Source organism: Mauremys mutica, chromosome 3, assembly GCF_020497125.1.
Source record: "Mauremys mutica isolate MM-2020 ecotype Southern chromosome 3, ASM2049712v1, whole genome shotgun sequence".
Lineage (NCBI taxonomy): Eukaryota > Metazoa > Chordata > Testudines > Geoemydidae > Mauremys > Mauremys mutica.
The window spans coordinates 95887441-95911099 of NC_059074.1; the positions used below are offsets into that span (position 1 = coordinate 95887441).

Here is a 23659-nt window from a genome sequence, read left to right on the forward strand (position 1 = left end):
AAAGGTTTGTTTATGTAAAAAAAGGTAGCCAGTGCAATGCTTTTCAGACTGGAAGAATAGCCGGAGAGCGTGATGCATTCAAAAGGCTGAGAAAGACTAGTTCACATGACATTGCTGCTATTCATTTTAGCAATCAACCCTTAGCTCAGATAGTTCATAGCAGTGGATTGCTCTTTGGGTAAACTCCCTCGTTAGAAACACTGTTCAGTCACATAGCAGTGTCTGTAGAGCCTTCACCAGTTACCCCTCCTGAGTTGTTAATGAGATTTTTAATTGACTAATATAAAGAAACAGAATTTATATGGAAAAATAAAGATAAAACTAATATTGGATCTCAGATAAACAAGAAAGAGTTATATGACAGAATATAAATATTCATGAAAACTGGGCAAATACTGCCAGAATTGTTACAATCTACTCCTTTCCCTCCTCCCAGTCCAGCTTTTTTCTGGCTGCAAGTCAGGTGGCTTCCTCCTCCATGCTGCTCAGGCACCAGCAGAGGTCATGGAGAGCATAGTAGAGACAAGGTCTCTTCTGTCCGTTCCAGTGCCCGGCATCACCCTGACCCAGAATAGCCAAGAGAAGCAATTACAGGGAAAGTCCAATTTCACCTCTGTATCTCTGGGGTGGAGCATGTTCAGTTGCTCTGTGGGGATGGTATATGCATAATCCTGTCACATGTAGGAGTGCTGAGGAAATGGAGTATGCTCCTTTGCCCTGTGGGGATGGCATATGTGCAGTCCAGTCAGCACTACTAGCTCTGACTGGCTTAAGCATGCTCAGTGAAAATGGAATCGTTGGCGATTTTAGCTGCTACGTTTTTCTTAAAAGTCTCTACTGAGCATGTGTAAAGTGGTATTTTTCAAAGTCTTATAACTTGGCATTTGGGTAAATTTTCACAGGATCAGCAAAAAGCACATACTTGACACGCCCCTGCCAAATTTCAAGTCCCTGCTCCAAAGCATGGGCGCATTACAGCTTCTCAAAGAAAAGATCACCAGAATTTGTTTAAATGGCAAAGCAACATATTTCCCCCAAATTTCACTCTCAGACGTGGCAAACAATTTTGACTGATATTTCTAAAAATTCAGACTGAGGCAGGCATTCAGCATGGAAAATTTCAGCCCATCATGAACAGAATTATTTCAGCGGAATTATGAACAACTGAAAGCAGAGTAACTGTCACAGAGCTACTTCATCTGCATACGCTGTTTACCTAGAACTCCAGATGGACATAATGACCTGGAAGAGAACAAAATCTTTATTGATAAAATCTGTAGATGACACGGAGATTGAGGGTGTAGTAAATAATGAAGAGGATAGATCACTGATACAGAGCGATCTGGATCTCTTGGTAAGCTGAGTACGAGCAAACAATATGCATTTCAATATGGCCAAATGTAAGGTTATACATCTAGGAAAAAAAGAATGCAGGCCATACTTACAGGGTGGGCAACTCTCTGGTGATCTGAAAAAGACTTGGAAATCATGATGGGTAATCAGCTGAACATAAGCTCCCAGTACAATGCGGTGGCCAAAAGAGCTAATGCAATCCTTGGATGTATAAACAAGGAAATATCAAGTAGGAGAAGAGAAATTATATTACTGCTGTATTTAGCACTGTTATGACCACTAGTGGAATAGTGTGTGTCCATTTCTAGTGTCCATAATTAAAGAAGGATGCTGAAAAATTGGGGAGGGAGTCAGAGAAGAGACTAGAATAATTAAAGGATTGGAAAACAGGCCTTACAGGGATAGGCTCAAGGATCTCAATCTATTTAGCATATCAAAGAGAAGATTATGGGGTGTCTTCATCACAGTTTATAAGTACCTACGTGGGGAACGTAAATCTGATAAGAAGGCTCTTTGATCTAAAGAAAGTATAACAAGATCCAACATCTAGAAATTGAAGCTAGGCAAATTCAGACTAGAAATAAGGTTCAAACCTTTCAGTGAGGGTAATAATTAGCCATTGGAACAAATTACCAAGGGTTGTGGAGGATTCTCCATCACTGGCAATTTTAAAATCAAGACGATGTTTTTTTCTAAAAGGTACTCTCTAGTTCAAACAGGATTTAATTCAGCGAAGTCCTATGGCCTATTTTATACATGAAGTCAGAGCCGATGATCCTACTGGTCCCTTTTGGCCTTATTATCTATTCATGTCTGAATGGGGAAAGCTGTGTTTTTCCTGTTATTACTCTTTTTCAGGAAGAGATCACTAATGATAGCACATATCAGTCTCCTATCACTATACACTTCATAACCATTGACATTTGAACCTCACCAATAATTCAACATTAGCTCAGCCTCAGCCACTAAAATGCTTTCTGGGTAAAACTCTGGTTTCTGCAACTAGGTTTAGACTACTTTATATACTGTATTTTCTTGCAAATTTTTAAAAAAACGTGTCAAATTAATTTTGGTAATTGAGTCTTGGTATACAGTTAAGAGAATTTAATCAGTCTCAGAGCCATTTTATCACATAGTATAACATTACCCCATTTTCAAATATCCCACCATGTATATGACTAAAATTAGAAGGCCTGATGCATGAAATGCTGCAGCAATTAAGTGGTTAAAGGAATCCAGTAAAGTCAACTTGCATTTGGATATTGGAAATTTGAGTCAGCATGCTCTGGTAAGCAAAAATCATGCACAGTATGCCAACATAATATTAAGGCTCAGAATGCAAAGCAGAGAAGCATAACAACTCGATTACTGACTTCCTTTCTATAAAGGAAATATTGTTTTAAGAAAGCTGTTCCAATGATCAAGTGTACCACAGGAATGTGTCAGCAATTATAGCAATCACTATAGAGCACTTTTTCAACATTACTTTATCTAACATCCACTAAATACTAAGCGTGGCAATGTCCTTTGGCCTTGGGCTACACAGATGAAAAAAAACGATGGAAGCCTACTTTTAATTAGTCCAAAAGGAACAAAGAACATGCACACTCAAACTGCATTCTCCAGTCTTAAACAATGGCAGGTTTGAGTAAGGATGGCCTACACCAGAGAACTATACAATTAGTTGAGGAGGATGCTGATGTTTTTCCTTGAGAACCCAAATAAGGGGACCATCTGTTTGAGATAAGGCTTCAAGCTTGTGACAGTATAACTGTGCATGAGAGGAAGGGTATGTGCTGCTGATCTTTTAAAACAAACTAATGAAGCCTAGTGTGTTCAAATAAAGAAAGTGCTCAAGCCAAATCCAAAAGGAAAGTAATCAGATGTTCAGCAATGATGTCAAGAGGTTTTTTCTTTTCTTTTTGCACTCTGCTAATTTGCAGGCATCATATTTGCAGTCGAAAAATACAGATTGTATCAGATTGTAAATGAAGAGGGAAAGCATAATCTCCATATGGATATCTGGAAGAGTTGTCATCTAGACGGTATTTTAAGTTCATTAGTCTTCTTGCATGCATGGACTAGTGTGATGATGTGAGCTGGTAGATCTGCCACTCAGACTGGGTAAACAATGATAAGCAGTATCAGAGGGGTAGCCGTGTTAGTCTGGATCTGTAAAAGCGGCAAAAGAGTTCTGTGGCACCTTATAGACTAGCAAACGTATTGGAGCATGAGCTTTCGTGGGTGAATACCCACTTCGTCGGATGCATGGTAAGCAGAAGTCCAGGACTTTGATTTCACAACCACCTTAGTGAGATTTTTAAAAGCCAAGACTATGAAACCGCTAGCAGATAAGTTCTATTTGCCTGTGCATGTCATTATGTCGCTACTCTCAAAGCTCAGCTGGAAGAATCAAGATATTTCTAACTACAGGTCACTTAGTCTTGCTGGTAAAAGAAAACAAAATCATACTGAATATTCCCATTTATTCATTTCAATGGAGGATATTTTAGCCACTTAGAATATTTACTATGCAAGTGAGGTGCTTCATACCATTAAACATTGAGAAGAAGGCTCCAGTAAACTAATAATGGCGATCAATGGCCAAGGGGCAAAACCTTCTTCCCACTTTCTTCGGGGCATCCACTGCCTAACAAATACAGCCTTGTCACAGATACCAGGATTTTGTCCCAACTCTTTAGCAGAGAAATTCCACTTTGATAAAGATAGAGATAAACATAAAGGTCTCATCTCTTCTACTTATGTTTTTCTGTGCTGCTCCTCCAGTATGTCTGTGTAAGTATACTGAATGCTGTGTTCCATGTTTAAATTACCCCTTTTCCTTTGACCATAGATGTACACAACACATAAAGGGGATGTAGCATTCTATATTACTCCCTTTCTGTAATAGACCATATTGCAACTCCCACAAGAATTTGGAAATGGGCAGAGTTAAGATGTCTATGGGAAACTTAAATCTGAATATTTGTGCAATTAAAATCAAAACATGTAAGTGGCATTGAGAAATCAATTACTTATAAGAGAAGAAGGCAGCTGTCAGCTTGAATTGACATACTGCATCAACTATGAAAACAAAAGATTCCTGTGGGCCCAAGCGCTGGGCTCTGTTCTCTACAAGGATACAGATGATTCAGAAAAAAACCCAGGTCTCCTCCCCACTGCTTCTCTCCCCTTTTTAGACTAAATATATATCAGTTGCTGCAGTACAAGCATGGGGGTTCCATTGACAGGAGGCCTGACTCTGATCTCACACCACTTCAGTGTAACTCCATTGGCTTCCGTGGAATTACTCCTGATTTACACCTTTGTATCTGAGCCCCATCACAATCACATTTATGATCTAGCAGCTTTGGCAACAGCAGGTATTCACATACACATTATACGTACCACTCTTTGACATGAGTTAATACAGACTTCATTCATGTCTTGACACCAGAGCTTACCACAGAGTTTAAGGACCATGTATGAAATCATCATCTTTTCTCCACTTGAGTCAAAGTGAGCCATGATGAAGAAATCTAGGACAACACTGGTATTACTCTCAATGTTCTCCCTGCTTGATAGAAAGATTTTCAAACTGTAAATACAACTTTTTTTTAAATTTACTGTTTTTGCCAAAAAGATACCTCTAAGCATTTGAGCATGGGGCAACACTCACTTTCTGTCTTATATATTTGCACGTGTAAGTAGGTACATGACCAATCTAGCCAGTCCCTTGACAATTGAGTCTAAAGCATCTTTTCTTTAACTGCAAAGGCACAACGTTCAGAGCTCTGAAATGTTGTGTGTAAGTGCTAGTGTAGACATGGCCTTATGTCAGCAAAACTTTTGCCAATCAGGGGTGTGAAAAAAACACATCCCAAGTGACATAAGTTTTGCCGGCATAAGCATTTGTGTGCACAGCACGATATCAGCTGGAGATGCTCTCCTGCCGACATAGCTACCACCGCTTGTTGAGCAGGTTTCATTATGTTGACAAGAGAGCTCTCTCCCATCTGCATAACGTGGCTATCCGAGCACTCTTACAGCTGTATTGGTACAGTTGTGCTGCTGTAAGCTTGTAAGTGTAGACATGGCCTTCGTTCAGCTGAATCAATAGACATAATATTAGCTCAGCCTTCTTAAGGTCTAAAGTAGGCCTTGACTTAATTCTGTTAACTCTGGAACAGTTAGCATTGACTGAAACAGGCACAGAGCTAGGCAAATGCTGAGCACTTTTGAAAATCCCACCCTTAGTGACTTTCTCCATGACATGCTATAGCTAACTTCCACTGGAGCAGCCTTAGCTGCTAGTACATTGGCCATTTTCAAACCCTTTTATTCCCTTCATCTGTGCATGAGATCTATAAATAAATTCAAGCATTTTGCTTTCAATAAGCTCCATTCATAATAGCACTATCCTTAAATGGCCTGAATTCTCTATAGTTATATAATGAATTCTTTTCTGTGAATTGTTTGCAAGTCGATTAAGTGTGATCACAGTGGCTTAGTTCAGTATTCTTCCACTATGGAATACATTAAAAAAAACAAAACACTGTCATCCATGAAGGACTTCATAAAATGTCCAGCCTGTGAAAGGCAGTCAGCAATCTGTGCAAGTCACGTTCCAAACCTTTGTTTGACAGACTTTCCCAAAGATTGGCAGAGTGTTAATAGAAACTGTATGAGGCATTAGAAAAGGAACAGAGTCAGCTGATGTACGGGAGACCTGAACGTGCAATTCTTCCCACAACCTACTATATCACATAAAATTTGCTAAATCTAACATTTTTAAGCACCATTTGATGTCCGATAAAAATCTCTCAGGCCCTGAATGTTCACTACTCAGTAATGTATTGTCCCTTATAACAAACAGGTCAAGAGAGAAAGATCTGAACTGTACAAATGGCATGTTTTTGTATAGAGCCACTAAGCATTCAGAAGTTTTGAGTGCAATATTCTACTAGTGCCAGGCATTTAGTTCACTCTGAGTAGGATACAGCAGCAATGTTAAGATAAGGACTTATTTATGTTTATCCTTCTTTTGGTGGTGTCATTGTTTTAAACACTCACTCCCTGTCTTCTCTCCACTGTCCTCACCTACACTAGGCAGGGTAGTTCAGACAGGCTTCCTCTGGATTTAGTTATTCATTACCAGCATATCAGGCTCTGTTGACTCAACCACAACAATAATCACTCAAGCCAACCTGAGTGAAATTGTCCATTTACAGAACAGTTTTCTCCTTGCCATCTATTAGTAATGTAACATGTTACTTAAAGAATTGCAAGATGCTCCTTGGAAATCTTTAGCTGAGATTTTCAAAGCTAACCAACGGATGTAGATACCCAGCATTCAATCCCCTAATGCAGCTTTAAAAATCTCAGACTTTGAGTCCAGTCCCATAGCCCTGATATCGGTAAATCTCCCATTGACTTCAATAGGAATTTTTCCCCAGTCAGGACTGCAGAATCAAGCTCTAAACATTTTCTTTATGTTAGAGCATTAGCCATAAGATTTGCAGAATTTATTGGTGAAATCAACTGGTTTTGCTTTTGAAAACTTCATTATTTTGCTTAATTTAGCATCAAGTTAAAGATCATGAACCAAATTCCGCTCTCAGTTACACCACCACTGAAATCAGATAACATAAGAACCAGACCAAGCAATTCTGCTTCTTTTTGGAGGGGGGTGTATTAAGTAGAACTGGATTTAAAATGAGGGGGAAAAGTGTTACAAACATTTTCTTCAGCTTTGTGTAAATGTTTCATTTCAATGGAAAGTTGCTGAGCAGTTATAAGGCTTCGCATGGCCATGTCCACTTTATCTACAGTGCACCCTAAAAATGATGTACCCTACATAATGCACCCAGCTCTCTCTTACTCACAATGGAAGCACAGGAGAGTCTGTATTTTGCATTTATTTGTTTTAGAGGAATGGATACAACTTGCTCAGTGTTTGTCAAATGTAGGCTGTGCAACAGATCGGAGAAACAGGCCTCTGTAACTTTATGTGAAATGGGAATCTGTGTCAGCTTTTTTACTTCAAGCGCCAATGACAAGGCAGATTAGGAAATTAAAGGAGTAGGTGAAGAGGAGTTCAGACAAAGATGAATGGGAAAACATCCCAGCAAGAGGCAGCAGCAAAGGATTTCATAATTTAATTAAGTGATGAAAAGAGTAATGGGTCAAGTGATGAAAAACAACAATACAGTCTTTCAAGGCAACAGGGATTCCAGAAACTGTCTTCCAACTCAGAAAAATCAGTCTTTCACAATTGCTCTACTGTTAGCAGAATGACTTCTGTTGATTAAATTAGCATGCAACAGGACATTAGACATGCTCTAAGATCTGTAATTGCAATATATTTTAGCAACTATGTGGTAAATTTGAAGAGGAATGTTCACAATAGTTTTATGCCCATGAGATACTTATGGAGCACCAGTGTGGGACTGAGGTCGCTAAACAAAAATGTACGTTAAGGGAATGACAAGGTTGTACATTTAAGCACAGAAAAAAAACAGGAAATATCAAAGGATACACAAGCAACCTTACAAATGGGAAGAATTGTGTATACATTATGATACAGGCTGTCAAATTTAGTATACAGACCAGCTGTTGTTGTATAGACATTGCAGTACCAAAGTTTGCATTGATTTCTGACAAGATGTCTTTAGCTGAGTTACTGTGCCCCATCCCTGCCCTTATTGTCCTCCAAACAAAGATGGTAGGTCCACAGTTATCCAACTTGGCATTTTAACCATTTCTTTAAAAAAGCCATGTTAGATTATGTTACTTTGTAGTTTTAGTTGGGCCTTCTCCCTTTACAGGCACTTTAAAACCAGACAATGTCTGAGCCATGTCATGTCTAATTACTATAGGTGTTTTAATTCCCTTATATCCAAAGAGCTCTGAGAAATAAAGCCTCCAATAGAAGAAAACCTGCAGAGCAATATTTGTAGCTTTAAAAAATGGCTCTGAAGTCACCCTGCTTCTGAAGTTTGTTCTTAACAAAGATGGCTACCAAAAGTGTTGTTAGAAGGGACCACAAGGGGCATCTAGTCTAACCCCCTGCCAAGATGCAGGATTTGTCGTGTCTAAACCATCCAAGACAGATGGCTCTATCCAGCCTCCTTTTGAAAGCATCCAGTGAAGGAACTTCCACGACCTCCCTCGGCAGTCTGTTCCATGCGCCTACTGTTCCTACAGTTAGGAAGCTTCTCCTGAGATTTAATCTAAATCTGCTGTGCTGTAGTTTGAACCCATTGCCTCTTGTCCTGCCCTCTGTGGCAAAAGAGAACAACTTTTCTCCATCTTTTTTATGTCAGCCTGTGATGGGGTATACGCTCCACACTGGCCCTGAGAGGGTAAATTAGGCCCAATTAACTGCCCAGGCCGCACCTGGAGGAGGAGCCAGAGAACAGGGGTTGATTAAATGAGGGTCAGCTGGTCAGGAAAAGGAGGGGCCTGTATAAAGCCCAGGAGCAGCGAGCAGAAGGGGGCTGCAGGAAAGTAGGCTGCAGTCACTCAGAGGAGGCAGGCAAATCCAGACAGGGAGGAAGCCAGGAAGGTAGGGAAGGCTCAGGGGCAAAGCAGCAAGGATGGGGGATGTGGCACTGACCAGGCAGAGGACAGTGGAATGCCTGATTTGTTGTGGAAAGATTTTGTTACATACCTCCCAAGAAGGGGGGGGGGGACCAAGTCACAAAAAGAAGGCTGCAGTTCCTGGAGCAAGAGTGGTCTACAGGATGAAAGGAGGAAGGGATAGACTCCACTGGAGGAGGGCACAGTGTCTGGTCAGAGCTAACCCCAGAACAGCAAGGAGGAAGCGCCACTTGTAGTGACTGACCATCATGACACAGTCTTTCAAGTGTGTGAAGATTGCTATCTTGCACCCCTTTAAACAGTGGTGTCCCCCAGGGGTCTGTTCTAGGACCAGTCCTATTCAACATGTTCATAAATTATCTGGAAAAAGGGGTAAACAGTGAGGTGGCAAAATTTGCAGATGATAGTTAAAACCCAGCCAGACTGTGAAGAGCTACAAAAGGATCTCTCAAAACTGGGTGACTGGGCAACAAAATGGCAGATGAAGTTTAATGTTGATAAATGCAAAGTAATGCACATTGGAAAGCATAATCCCAACTATACATATAAAATGATGGGGGTCTAAATTAGCTGTTACCACTCAAAAAAGAGCTTGGAGTCATTGTGGATAGTTCTCTGAAAACATCCACTCAATGTTCAGCGGCAGTCAAAAAAGTGAACAGAATGCTAGGAATAATTAAGAAAGGGATAGAAAATAGGACAGAAAATATCATGTTGCCTCTATATAAATCCATGGTACGCCCACATCTTGAATACTGTGTGCAGATGTCATCACCCCATCTCAAAAGATATATTGGAATCAGAAAAGGTTCAGAAAAGGGCAACAAAAATTATTAGGGGTGCAGAACAGCTTCCATATGAGGAGAGATTAATAAGACTGGAACTGTTCAGCTTGGAAAAGAGACGTCTAAGGGGAGGTATGATTGAGGTCTATAAAATCATGACTGGTATAGAGAAAGTAGATAAGGAAGTGTTGCTTACTACTTCTCATAACACAAGAACTAGGGGTCACCAAATGAAATTAATAGGCAGCAGGTTTAAAACAAAAAAAAGGAAGTATTTCTTCACACAACGCACAGTAAACCTGTGGAACTCCTTGCCAGAGGATGTTGTGAAGGCCAAGACCATAAACGGTTCAAAAAAGAACTAGATAAATTCATGGAGGATAGATCCATCAATGGCTACTAGCCAGGATGGGCAGGTATGGTGTCCCTAGCCTCTGTTTGCCAGAAGCTGGGAATGAGCGACATGGGATGGATCACTTGATGATTACCTGTTCTGTTCATTCCCTCTGGGGCACCTGGCACTATTGGAAGACAGGATACTGGGCTAGATGGACCTTTGGTCTGATCCAATAGGGCCATTCTTATGTTCCTCTTTTCTAAAACTAAACATACCAAGTTCCTTCAGCCGTTGCTCATATGGTTGGCATCCCATCCCTTTGATCATCTTTGTCACTCACCTCTGGATACCTTCTAGTTTCTCTACATCCTTTCTACACATTGGTGATCAAAATTGGACACAATATTCCAGCTAAGGCCTAATCCGCGACAAATAGAGTTGTATTATCCACTCCCATGACTTGCATGCTATGCCTCTGTTAATGTAACCCAAAATTGCAGTTGCTTTTTTCTGCAATAGCATCACATTTCTGACTCATGTTGATGTTGGTGCCTTGGCTGGTGCGTCCTTGGACTCCCACATCGGGGGAAGAGGGGGATGGAAATCACCTCACCTCGGCGATGGGCTGAAGTCGTGGGCCGACCCCGACCACTGCCCCTCTGGTGACCATGGTGGAGCCACGAGGCCTGAATCTGTCTTCTGACTGTTGTAGGTGAGCAAGAAGGCAACGGGGAGCAGTGCCGCTTGCTGGAGGAGTGATACAGAGGCAAGCGTGACTGACGCCGCGATCCCAAATGAGCCCTCCAGGACAGGGGCCAATGACGAGGAGACCTCCTGGGAGAGGATGTTCGGCACCTACGCCACCTAGGCAACCAATGGGCAGACGGTTATTGGTATTGGCGATATGAAGAGCGTCTCCATGATTCCGGCATTCCCCTTCTGGAAGGAGGGGATCTCAATGGAGATCTAAGCTGTCTATCCGGCGAGCCAGGGCACAGCTCCGGGTCCTGAGGTTGCAGCAAGGAGGACTTGCGTCTAGGATTCAGCAACCTGGGGTGTTCCGCCCGTCCAAGCTGCAGCACCCCGGTGGCTTTCCCCTTCAGTGCCACCAGCAAAGCCATATCGGTCACCTGGCACAGCATCTGCTGAGTCAGTTGGCTTTGCTCCTTGGCCACCGAGACCACTTTGGGCACTGCGGCTCCCTTCACAGGCTGGGGTCCTCTGCCAGGGGCAGGAGGACAGGTCCCTGGTGGGGCTGATGGGTCCCGCAGTACCCCTTTGCAGTACCCCTGTGACTCCCTGTAACAGGCGCATAGCCCGACAATGGTCCTTTGCCCGGAGCACCTCTCTCCATTGGCATGGAGGGGCTTCTTTTCTTAAGTTTTTTCTTCGGCACTGGCAAGACAGAGCGGTGCCTGGCTGAGTCCGAAACCAGCAGTGCGCTGCAAGCCGAGGCCAAAGTACTGGAGTGGGTGCCATGGTGGAGGGTTCCAATGCTGGACAAAGAGAGCAGCCTCCATTAGTAACGCCCTCAAGTGGATATCCCGCTCCTTCTGAGTCTGTGGGCAAAAGTTCTTACAGATAAGGCACCTGTCCTTGCGATGGCCTTCCCCCAGACACTTAAGACAGCTCTCATGCAGATCGCTGATCAACATCGGCCGGCAGCATGACACACATGGCTTAAAGCCTGGGTAGCAGGGCATGCCCCGCTGGGGCACAGTCCCAACCAGGGACTCTCTGGCTAACTAACACTAATTATGAACTATAGAGAAACTATGTACAACACCACCACCACTATAAAGTCAATGGGTAAACCGCTACTGTTCTTGCGAGGCAAGACAAGGCGCTCCAGCTAACTGTCACGGGCAGTAAGAAGGAACTGAGAGGGTGTAGGACCAGCAGTGTCTGATATACTGTCGCATGGGAGCGCCACTCCAGGGGGTGCCACAGCCAGCCAGATGGGTACCGCTAAGGCAGAAATTTTGACAACTGCGCATGTGGGCACCCACACACCTAAAATGGAATCGACATGAGCAAGCACTCAAAGAAGAACTCCACTGGCTACATACCACTTGCATGAATCTGAGGATTTGTTAAATAGATTGGTCCCCCATCAAATTGAATGAAACAAACAATGCACCTTCTTTCTCTAACAGTAACTGAACTGGGTCAATGAGCTGGTGCTTTCTCCTAGAGGCTCTATGTTGTGTTTCAGATCCTAAACTTTCATATAAAAAAAATAAGCCTCTAGCCTTAATGGTTGCAAAGATATCCTTCAAAATGTAAAGATGTAAACTAGTGCAGTAATGTCTGCTTGAAAGAATAGTTTTAGGAGGTCTGAACTGCCACTATATAGGACTAGGAGGTGATAGCTCTGATGCCTAATGATGCTAATCTAAACAAATATTGTTAACTATTTCACTCTTGATCAAAAAACTCAAGAAAGAAAAGAAGTTTGGTAATCGTAGGGTTTTACTAGGATCAAAATAAATAATTATGCAAAGATAATACTGTACAATAAAATAAAGTACTTAGAGACAAGATAGGTGAGGTAATATCTTTGATTCAACCAACTTCTGTTGGTGAGAGCGCCAAGCGTTCTGAAGAAGAGCTCTGTATAAGCTTGAAAGCTTGGCACTCTCACCAACAGAAGTTGGTTGAATCAAAGGTATTATCTCACCCACCTTGTCTTTCTAATATCCTGGGACCAACACAGCTACAACAACCTGCAGGCAACAAATATGTGACTGATATACAACTTTGTATGTCACCTTAGTCTCCCTCACATTTTTTCCTACATCAAAAGTACATTGGTCTTGTATTTTTACATCTACAATTCAAGCTGATAAGATACAAGAACGAGACATACCCAAAAGTGAAGATGAACAGCAAGCAGCACTGTGTTTAGTGCACAAATGAGCTACAACTACTGAACAGATAAAGGAAGGTTTCTTATCTTTTACTTTGGAAGCCTGAATATGCTATGAAACTCAAGAGTTCAAGTACCATACTAGCAACAATCTAGAGAGCAAGAAACATTCCCACAGTGCCAGAATTATCACTCTGTCACAGTCTTACCTGGACTGGGAGGGTCTGAGACAGAAGATTTGCAAGCGTGGGAGTGCCAGATGTGCAATCACAATATTTTTGACTGGAAGCAGTTTCAAATACAACATTAAAACTCTGATATGCTTTTCAGTTACCTTTTTAAATATAAATATTGAAGATTACTATCATTCACTTAGAGTAGGTTGACTTTTTTTTTTTAACAAAAAGTGTTTATTAAAAGACCTTTTCCAGACCAAAAAAAGAAAAAAAGTCACGAAAAACAGTTAACATTTTCCAATTTTTTCCTTTCTCATGACATTTTTATTATTAATCGCTGACTTTTTTAAAATGTCAATTTTGATAAACATTTTGGTAAAATTTTCAATTACAACTGCCACTTAAATACCAGGGTTGAGAAGCAATATTTCCTGCTGTTCAGAAAGAACTATCTTCACATTGAAATAACTGTAGAAGAGTCTCTGTAGAGTCCTGAAGTTAGGAACCAGATTCATATCTGTTATGATCAATGTAGTTCCACTCAAGTCAATTAAATGCTTCCAGTTTACACAAACTGATAATCTGCCTGTCATGAATTGTGCAGCAAATGTCCTCACTTTCTCTGCTCACCCCAAAAAATATCATTTGCAGTTACTGGTCAGCCAAACACTTTCAGCAAAACAGGATCTGCGTATTGTGGAATCACTTATGCAAATATCTTTGTGCCAGCTAACAACATGTTTAACACTGAAGAATTTTAGAGTTTGATGATATGCTACCATGTGTGAAAGCAAGTCATTTTTACTAAGTAATATACAAGGGATTTGGAAATGCATCATCTGAACTTTTGAAACATGTTTTTCAACAAAGATCTTGACCTTTTAGGGTGAGGGTGAGAGGAAGTGTCTTTTTAGGTTCTGTGATTCTGACTAACTTTTTCTTCTTCAGTTCCCAAGCTATTTCCAGTTTCACAGTATTTTTCTTCAATTCCTCCTGCTTCTTTTCTAACACCCCCTCACTATAAAGGTGAAGTCTGTGGAGTCAAATTCTGTTCTCTTCTTTTCAGCAATATAAAGGAACAGATTTTCCCCCACAGTTTATAAGAATTAATCAAGGTCGCCCAGAGGATTCAGAGGGCTTGGGGCAAAGCAATTTTGGGGGCCCCTTCCATTAAAAAAAGTTGCAATACTATAGAATACTATATTATTGTGGGGGCCCCTGTGGGACCCGGGGCATGGGGCAAATTGCCCCACTTGCCACCCCCTCTGGGCAGCCCTGGAATTAATTCTATCCTCTTAAAGTTCAGCTAAAAGAATGGCACTATAATTAGCATACTGTGGAAACACTAAGACTGTGTCTACATTTTTATTACTATATACAGCAATCAAGGTGGGCATGGAACCTACAATCATAGCCTCAATCCTGCAAGTACTTATCCATGTGATTAACTTTAAGCAGATGAGTAGTTCCATTGAACTACAGGGCAACGTGTGTGAATAAAATTAAGCGTGTGTGTTTGCCAGATTGGGTTTAAAAAACCAATCCTGCAACCTTTACTCACCCACACGTAGTTCTTTCTTAGATGATAGTTTAAAATTATGAAAGGCCTGCTCTTAAATAGAAATTGAATTAACTTTTAAAAGGGAGAGAGAACGTCCACAATCTGAATGAAAGCCAAGAATTTCATATACAGTCCCCTAAAGAGAAAAATAGTCTTATTGAAGAAATCTGTGTTTACTGGTAAATGCCTAATCTTTATAGAATCTCTTAGTTGAAGGCTAATTTCACTGTTTTAGTTAAACAAATATATAAATTATAATGTTAGCTTGGAGTCTTCACCCTGGTATCCGGGTGAAACAAAAACACAAACACCTCCCGGGGAGAAGCAGCTTTTAAAGTGAGGGGCACTGTGCTTTGACATTTGCTCTTGAGGACCAATAGGAAGAGCACAGTATTACTAAGCAGAACAGCAAATTCCAGTAAACTGCTTTGTAATTTCAATTGCATATTTATGCTTGTAATGGTAGTAACATGTCATCCCTGCTTTCTACAATTGCATCAGACCAGTGTGAGAAGGAGGGAAAGTAGCCTCCAAAGGTAGGATTGTTTGGCTAAATGAAAGACTGTTGAGAAGTAAATTGTGCCCACACATTTTTTATGAATGCAGGTAATTTAATCCTGTGACATCTTTAGATGAAACTCACTATGCTTCCTGTTAGACTTGGCACTCAGGGTTGCTATTGTGCACAAATTTACAGGAGAAGCAAATTCCATGAAGGCAGCAAGCAGTCCTTGCTTGTTGTTTTCAGCATACACCTTAAGACCCATGATTAGGTCTTCTCTTTCCAATGCACAAATCCTTTCTCAAAGAATATTCTTGTAAGGTTTCCAGAACCAATACACTGACATGTTTTGCTCTGCTGATACTCAGTAGCACAGCCTCATAGCTTAGGCCTGGTCTACACTAGGGTGGGGGGTTGAACTAAGGTATGCGACTTCAGCTACGCAAATAGCGTAGCTGAAGTCGAACTACCTTAGTTCGAACTTCTTACCTGTCCAAACACCGCGGGATCGAAGTCCACGGCTCCCCCATCGACTCCGCCACCGCCGTTCACTGTGGTGGAGTTCCGGAGTCGACGGGAGCGCGTTCGGAGTTCAAACTATCGCGTCTAGATTAGACGCGATAGTTCGAACTCCGAGAAGTCGAACACTACCCGTCGACCCAGCCGTAAGTATGGATGTACCCTTAGCGTGCAACATCTCCTAATTAAACTACCAAAAGCTGAAAGCCATTTGCTGAAAAGGAACAACGCCTACTGCATTCATTATGATCCAAAGTAGACATCCTGACATTAGAGTTTGCTATTTTCTCCAGTAGCACTACCGCTGATATCAGTCCCACTAGGACAAGGACTTAAAAGACCTGTCTGAGAGAGATGACAGAGGGAAGCACTAGAGATTACTTCCATCATCAATCTAGTTGGTCTCACACTATCATCTGGAATTTTTTTTAAACATGATGGATTCTTTAATTAACTTCAAAAAGTGTATCTGTTTCTCAGGTATGTAAACATGGCAAGGCAAGAGTCTTCATGGTTTTGCTTGGGAAATTGTCAAAACATCAATTAGAAACAGGAGGCTTGTTTAATGAATTCCCACTCTGACAATAGGAAAAAAATATACTCGAAACAGTTTTTCTTCCCTGAACTATCACACCACGCAGCTTTTCCACACTTAATCAACAATATACATTTTTGGAAACTTATGCAATTCCATTCAGGTTGGTGGCCTTGATTCAAACCAAATATGCACTGGCTTCTCCCATTACATTTCAGGACTTAGTGAGCTGAAAAGGAGTGAAAAGTTTGCCCAGCGGTGGGTTACAGTGACTCCCAAGATGCAACCCAGCCCTGCTGGTTGGCTCAAAAAGAAGATTTGCACTGCTTAAGGTGCAAGCATTGCCAGGGCAAATGGAGGATGAGCTGATTCAGCACACTTCATGGCAGCCTCCATCTGCAGGACTCCTACAGAGCACTGGACATAGTTTCAAAGCTGCCCAGTCTAGTGGGAACCCTAGGGAGGACAGCAGTGTAAACATCCTTTTGCCTTCTCACAGGGGTGAAGTTGCCTGCAGTATAGGAATGTAAATACCATTTTAAAAGTGAACCGTTTAAATCAGGGGTCGGCAACCTATGGCATGCGTGCCAAAGACGGCGCGAGAGCCGATTTTTAATGGCATGCTGTGGCCTGCCGGGACTCCAGTGTGCCATTAAAAATCCTGCCAGTGGCAAGCCACAGGGTCCGCGCTCCCAAGCCGGAGCGTCCAGCGGAGCACAGCAAACCGCTGGCCCCTCCCCCGCCTTTCCCCCCTTCCCCTGGAGCCCTGCTGCCGTGCGTGCAGCGCTCTGGGGGCTGGAGCTGCGCGCTCCCGCAGGGCAGCGTACCTGGCTCTGCTTCAAGCCTCATGGTAAGGGGTCCAGGGCCGGGGGAGGGGGGGTTGGGCGCAGTCAGGGGACAGAGAGCAGGGTGGGGGGCTAGAGGCAGGGGTCTCTGGAGGGGGGAGTCAGGGAGCGGGGGGGTGGATGGGGCATGGGAGTCCCAGGGTCTGTTAGGGGGTGGGAGATGGATGGGGCCAGCGCAGTCGGGGACAGGGAGCAAGGAGGGTTCTGGGGGGCAGTTAGGGTGGGAGGTCTCTGGAGGTGGTGGTCAGGGGACAAGGAGCTGGGGGTGGGATGAGTCGGGAGTTCTGGGGGGGCTGTCAGGAGGCAGGGGTGTGGAGAGGGGTTGGGACAGGCAAGGAGGGTTGTATGGGTCCGGAGTTCTGGGGGTCCTGTCAGGGGGTGGGGAGCGGTTGGATAGGCATGGGAGTCCCAGGGGTCTGTCTGGGGGCGGGGGTGTGGATAAGGTGCGGGGCAGTCAGGGGACAGGTAGGGGGTAGGGTCCTAGGGGGGAAGTCAGGGGGGAAGGAGCAGGGAGGCTTAGATAGGGGATAGGGTCCTGGGGGGCAGTAAGGGACAGGGGTCCCAGGAGGGGAAGGGCAGGGGACAAGGAGCGGGGGGGTTGGGGGTTCTGAGGGGGGCAGTCACCCAGCCCTCTGCCCTGAGCTCTGTACCTCCCTCATACGTACCCAGCCCTCTGTTGACTCCTTCAAACCCCCCCCCCCACGACCCCAGCCCTGACTCTGGCACCCCCACACATCCCCAGCCCCCCCTGCCCTGACACCTGCACCCCTCTCACATACCCCCAGCCCTCTGCCCTGACTCTTGCACGCCCCCACATCCTATGTACCCCACACATCCCCACCCTGAGTACCAAACCGGAGTTCCTGAACCCACCCCTCACATTCCCACCTGCACCCCTCACACCAAGTGGGAGCTGCCCAAGTAAGTGCCCCCACACTCAAACTTCCTGCCCCAACCCTGAGCCCCCTCCCTCATTCTAGCTCCTGGCCAGACCCTTCACCTCCAGCCCTGCTCAGTGCACTCCCACCCTCAGCTCAGTGCAGAGAGAGGAAGAGAATGGGCCAGAACCAGGGAGAAGGTAGGTACCCACTGTATGTGGGCAGGGCTGGGACCCCAGACCAGCAGCGGCGTGAGCGGGTCTGGCAGCTGGGATCCCGGCTGGCAGGAGCCGGCGGATGGAACCCCTGAGCAGCAGTGGGCTGAGCCGCTCAGCCCACTGCCTGTCTGGGGTCCTGGCCACCGGCCCCGCACAGCCTGCTGCTGGTCTGGGGTTCTGGCTGCCGGACCCTTCCCAGCCCACTGCCAGCCCAGGTGAACAGAACCCCAGACCAGAAGCGGGCTGAGCGTGCCAGCGGCGTAAGATCAACATTTTAATTTAATTTTAAATGAAGCTTCTTAAACATTTTGAAAACCTTGTTTATTTTACAATACAACACTAGTTTAGTTATATAATACATAGACTTGTAGAGAAAGACCTTCTAAAAAACATTAAAATGTATTACCGGCATGCAAAACCTTAAATTAGAGTGAATAAATGAAGACTCGGCACACCGCTTCTGAAAGGTCGCCAATCCCTGGTTTAAATGATTAAAAAATATTTCATTTAAACCGTTAACCAATTAAGCGGCTCCGGCCGTCCAGCCTGGAGGTTAACACTTAAGGCAGGTTAACTGGTAAGACTAATGCTTACCGGTTAACATTTTACATCCCTACTGCAGTAGCAAAGAAGGTGCAATTTGTAACCTGCTGCAGTGGGGGAGTGAGTCAAGCCCAGTGATTTTGATGGAACTGCACCAGGTTCTATGGCTCAATATGTTCATTACTAAAAACATGCCTAGGAGTTGTTATAGTTGCTGGAGAGGCTTTGTGATTAGGCTTCTTAAACTGACAAATGGCTCAACGACCATTCTAAAATAAACTCTCTCTGCATAATCACAACAATAAACATTCTGGGACAATTAACCAAATGATCCTGGGTTTTGAGAGAGGAGTGTGGTGTGTGTGTGGGTGTGTGTGCGCACATTTATGTTTTTAATGCAAATACAGCCATTAAAATATTAGACGTATACTTCCACTACCATTACCAACGTGATGTTTTCTATCCTCATTCATGTTTAGGTCTGTGATTTCAATGAAGGAAGTGCCATTTATTGTTGTTGTTTTACCAGGCCCAAAAGTATGCTAGCCACCTTGCAGAACGAATAAAAAAAAGCCATGGGATGAAATCCTGGCTCAACTGAAGTTAATGGCAAAACTCCTACCGAGTTCAATGGGGCTGGTATTTCATTCATGGTCCCCATTCCTAAGCACCTATTATCTAATTTTAGATGACTTGATAAGTGAGAGTAACAAATAGAAGGTGGGGAAAGGAATGTTGAGGGTCACAGCAATAAGGTCACATGATTGTTCAATTTAGGCACATGCACATATTGATTAATATTACTAATAAAAATTATTTGTATTAAAGTAGTAACTAGAGACTCCAACCAAGATCAGGCCCTGGTGCTAGGCCCTGTATAGACATGTAGCATGAAAACGGTCAGTACGTCAAAGAGTTTACAATTTAAATTATAAACCTAAAACAGGCAACAAATAAAAAGCGGAAGAAAGGAAGTAGGATTATCCCCGTTTTATAGAGAAGGCACAGAAAGACTAAGAAATTTGCCCAAATTCTCTGGCAAAGTTAGGATTGAATCCAGATCTCCAGAGTCTCAGACCAATAGCTTAACCACAAGGCCATCCTTCATCTCTAGCCCATTACTGCTGGTTCAAGAATCAAGATTGGTGTCCACATCTTGATAGTTAATCTCCCTGATTTACCACTGCTGTGTGCCAATGTTGTGTTTCCACTACCAAAATAAAAGGTAGTGGCAGGGGGTGAGAACCAGTCCTCAGTCTTATTGCCACCTATTGGAAGTGGTGTCAAGATCTGCTGTGACTCAGTGAGATGTATTGTTGTAAAAAGCTACAAAACATAAGTGGCAGAGAACACTGAGGTCCTTAAAGATGCTTCAGTGAAATTAAGCAACATTTTATTTTTGTCTGTTTGTGAGTGGTTACACTGCCTTTGTAAAGGCAGATAAAACAATAAGAAATTTCAAGCAAAGACAATTAGCCAGTAGTCCAGAGCAATGTAATAAATGAAAAGTGTTTAAAAACTAGTGTTAGATCCACTGGCTGTTGCCAACCCTTGTTCCACTAAGCAAAAGTTTGGGTTAAAGGGCTAAGTACTGTTACATTTTATTTTCCTGATTTTAAAAAAGCATCTTATTGAACAGCACAATACAAAGCTATCACAGAGATTGGATATTTAAGTGGTGCATGCCTCAGAAAAGATAAGATTAGAGTCACGGTACAAACACTATACGTTTGAAGACTTAAGGTGAGAAGAGAACGAAAAGGCATCTCAGGAAGTCTGTAAAAGGAATTTGAGACTGACAAAATAAATGAAACAGTCACATCAAGCATAGGTCTCTGTAATAAACATGTACATCGCTTGTACATTTTACTAGAGGCTAGCTTTCTTAAAATGGCTTCCATCTTTTACTTTTTTATATTTTAATTCTTAGTTTATTTATAATCATACAGTAAACTGGTGCAGCTCCATTGACTTCAGCAAAGCTGTGCTGATTTCACACGAGCTGAGGAGCTGGACCCCAAGTGGAATCTGTTCTATAGTAAACTCCACATTCAGTTCCACTGACCATTCAACTGAATTAGGGGAAATTTGACCTTGTTTAAATGTGCATGTTTGATTTAGTTGTTACGTGTCACACATTCCCCCTTCCATGAACAACCTCACAGTACTGAGCCATCATATCTAATAGATCATCTAAAGCTTGAGGATGAAGACTGATCAGCAGCTCTCTTCCTCAGGCACAGTGACACTTTCTACCAGAAGGGCAAAGTTCATCCATGTAGGTGACAGAGCTGTCTTGTGGGGTCGGCCTGAGACTGTGGAACAAATTCTCACCGGAACTAAGGACCTTCAGACACTTCACCAGCTTCCATTCCACATAAAAGGTACACTTTTGACCTTGCCTTCTCCAACATAAACAAATAGCAGTGTGTTCATTTAAAACCAAAAACCTCTATCAAACCAGACACTCAATTCTTCCCCCCACCCCCCCCCCCCAAAGAGGGGATGAGAGAGAGAATGAACCATACATGATAGAAGTTAGTCACATTGCTTTATGCATTGCTGGAAGGCACTCTGACATCATTATGAAGAGGGTAGTACAAGAACCTATACAGAATAAAATGTATTCTGTTACTGAAGTTATACCACAGCCCAGAAAGAACAAAACAAGCGTATCATAAGGAAAATTTCCACTGACCTCACTGGTAGCCAGACTGTGCCCTTATTTGGTTTCCTTCCCAACTGGTGAAGAGGGCAAAGACAGCATGGCATCTTCTCCCAGGAGACTGAAAGCATCACGTCTGCCTCTCCTTCAGAGTTCTGACATATATTAAAAAGCTTTTAAATTAAAATTTTCCCATACAACAGTATGTCATTTCCTGCTGAGCAAGGGGTAGTTACAGATATAGGACCAGAGACTCAACTGGAGTAAATTGGGATAGCTCTATTGAAGTCAATGAAGATTAGCCAGTTTACATCAGCTGAAGGCCTACCCTATAATGCTGTACCCAAGTATAAATTTCACTCCACTTCTCGATCAACCAGCACCATCTCAAGAACCTGTACATTCTAAAAACAGAAAATACAATAATTTGGGGCATGAGTTGTCTTTCATTATGTGTGTTTACTTTGCCTAATATAATGGGGCTCAAATGCATGATGATGGGTTGCAGACACTAAGTAAATCTATTTATTTATGTCTGAATATAGGTGACATCAAAGCAGAATTTTCAGAAGCCTTCATGATCCATCGCTAACTTTGAGTGCTCAGTAACTGACCTTCCAATGATCTGTTGTATGCCATCCATCTGTCTCCTTGCTGGTCATCTGCTACCATAATGACCCTCCACCATTCCTTCTGTAATAACTTTCTCAAGGATTTTCCCATCTCTACACCTAATGTGACCAAAGTACATAATTTGCAACTGTTGATATCCAACATCAGGATTTGCTTCTCTCCAATAATATTTCTAACATAGGCATTCATCTTTTTTTCTATCCAGGAGATACACAAGAATCTTTGCCAGCACTACATTTCAAAAGCTTCAGTTTTCTTCTTATCAAAAGCATTAACTTCCCATTATTCACATCCATAAATGGCTATGGAAAAAGTTAGATTTTTCACTAGCCGCACCTTCGTACATTTCAAAATGCCACAATTTGTCCACACTTTCAGGGAGGCCATAGTTGGGCATTACAACAATACAACTATAATAAATAATTATATCTGACCAAAGCAATTCCTCCGTATGTCATGAGATATTAACCATAGGAATTATTTGAAGTCTGAAAGATGCAATACATTCACTCAGTTCTCCGTCTCCTTATATAGAATAATCTGGAGATTAGAAGAGACTCCTAGTGAGTCATTCACCATCTATTCCACTGCTTCACAGAAGCTAAATAAAATTCATATCTCCATCTGGAGTACACTATATGGTAAGTTCTTGGGAATCAAGGATAAAAAAATTATTATTACATTGTAGAACTTTACACTAACATTTTACACAACTATGAGTTGAGCATCTTGAACTCCATGTGATATTTACTGAGCACAGTCATTGTGCTCTGCAGTATATGCTCAGATAAGACATGATCTTTGTTTCCAGGAGTTTACAACCTAATTTAGATACAAGGAATACTTTTTTTTTAAGTCATTGCTTCATTTAGACTCTTAGAAAGCTGGCTAACTAGCTAAACACTTGCTATTGCAGCCACACTGCTGAGGTTTTAGCTAGACCTCTTAAAATCATTGCATAAATCGTTGCATAAATACAGATATTAGGGATCTGACAATATAAACCTGTGCACAATTGATATTTGCCCTTTGTTTTTTCTTGACAAAGCGCTAACAAAAAATACAGCCTTCCCATTTTGTCTTGGAGCCAGGGATTGCAAGTCTCTTGAGTGCGACTCTTTCCCTTATCTAAAGCTCTCAGTGATGGTCACTCGGGAACAGATGGCCAATGCCACGGCAGTTCCCAGACAGGAAATAGTGGCCCCAGAGGGAAAGAACAAGCAGGTCTCTGCTTAAATGGATCTAACAGCTTTGCTTAGAGAAAGATGTTTATCCCTGTTTATGAACGTGTCCTTTTTCCCCCTTTATAATTCCCATGGTCAGTGGTTGTTTGTTTGTTTTTTTTAAACAGTGTGTCTAACTGTCTGGGAAGGGAGCATACTAGTCACACTTCTGAAAGCATTGGGGATCGGTGAGAAATGATTTCATTAAAATGCTCATTTGCAAAAGGTGTGATTCCTTTCTAGAACATTTCCATTAGCCTTTTTAATGTTTAATGGCCTGATCCATCTCCCAGTGGAGTCAATGGGAGCCTTTCCATTCACTTCAGAGGGAGCCAGATCAAGTCCTAATTTAAACAAACAGATATTTTGTATGAACCCTCAAACTGGAAAACTAAAAATGCAAAAAAAAAAAAAA

General features: G+C 42.6%; 2 long non-coding RNA genes across 2 annotated transcripts in view; one reads left to right on the forward strand and one right to left on the reverse strand.

The window, feature by feature from the left end:
- Window positions 1-1219: 1219 nt before the first annotated feature.
- On the forward strand, window positions 1220-22359 carry LOC123365872. The gene is made up of 3 exons (XR_006577804.1): window positions 1220-1354; window positions 20961-21107; window positions 21934-22359. It is a non-coding gene; the product is annotated as an uncharacterized LOC123365872 (long non-coding RNA).
- Window positions 22004-23659, reverse strand: part of LOC123365871 — a 51611-nt gene continuing 49955 nt past the window's right edge. The window contains exon 3 of the long non-coding RNA XR_006577803.1: window positions 22004-22119. This is a non-coding gene — a long non-coding RNA (uncharacterized LOC123365871). The remainder of the gene's footprint in view (window positions 22120-23659) is intronic.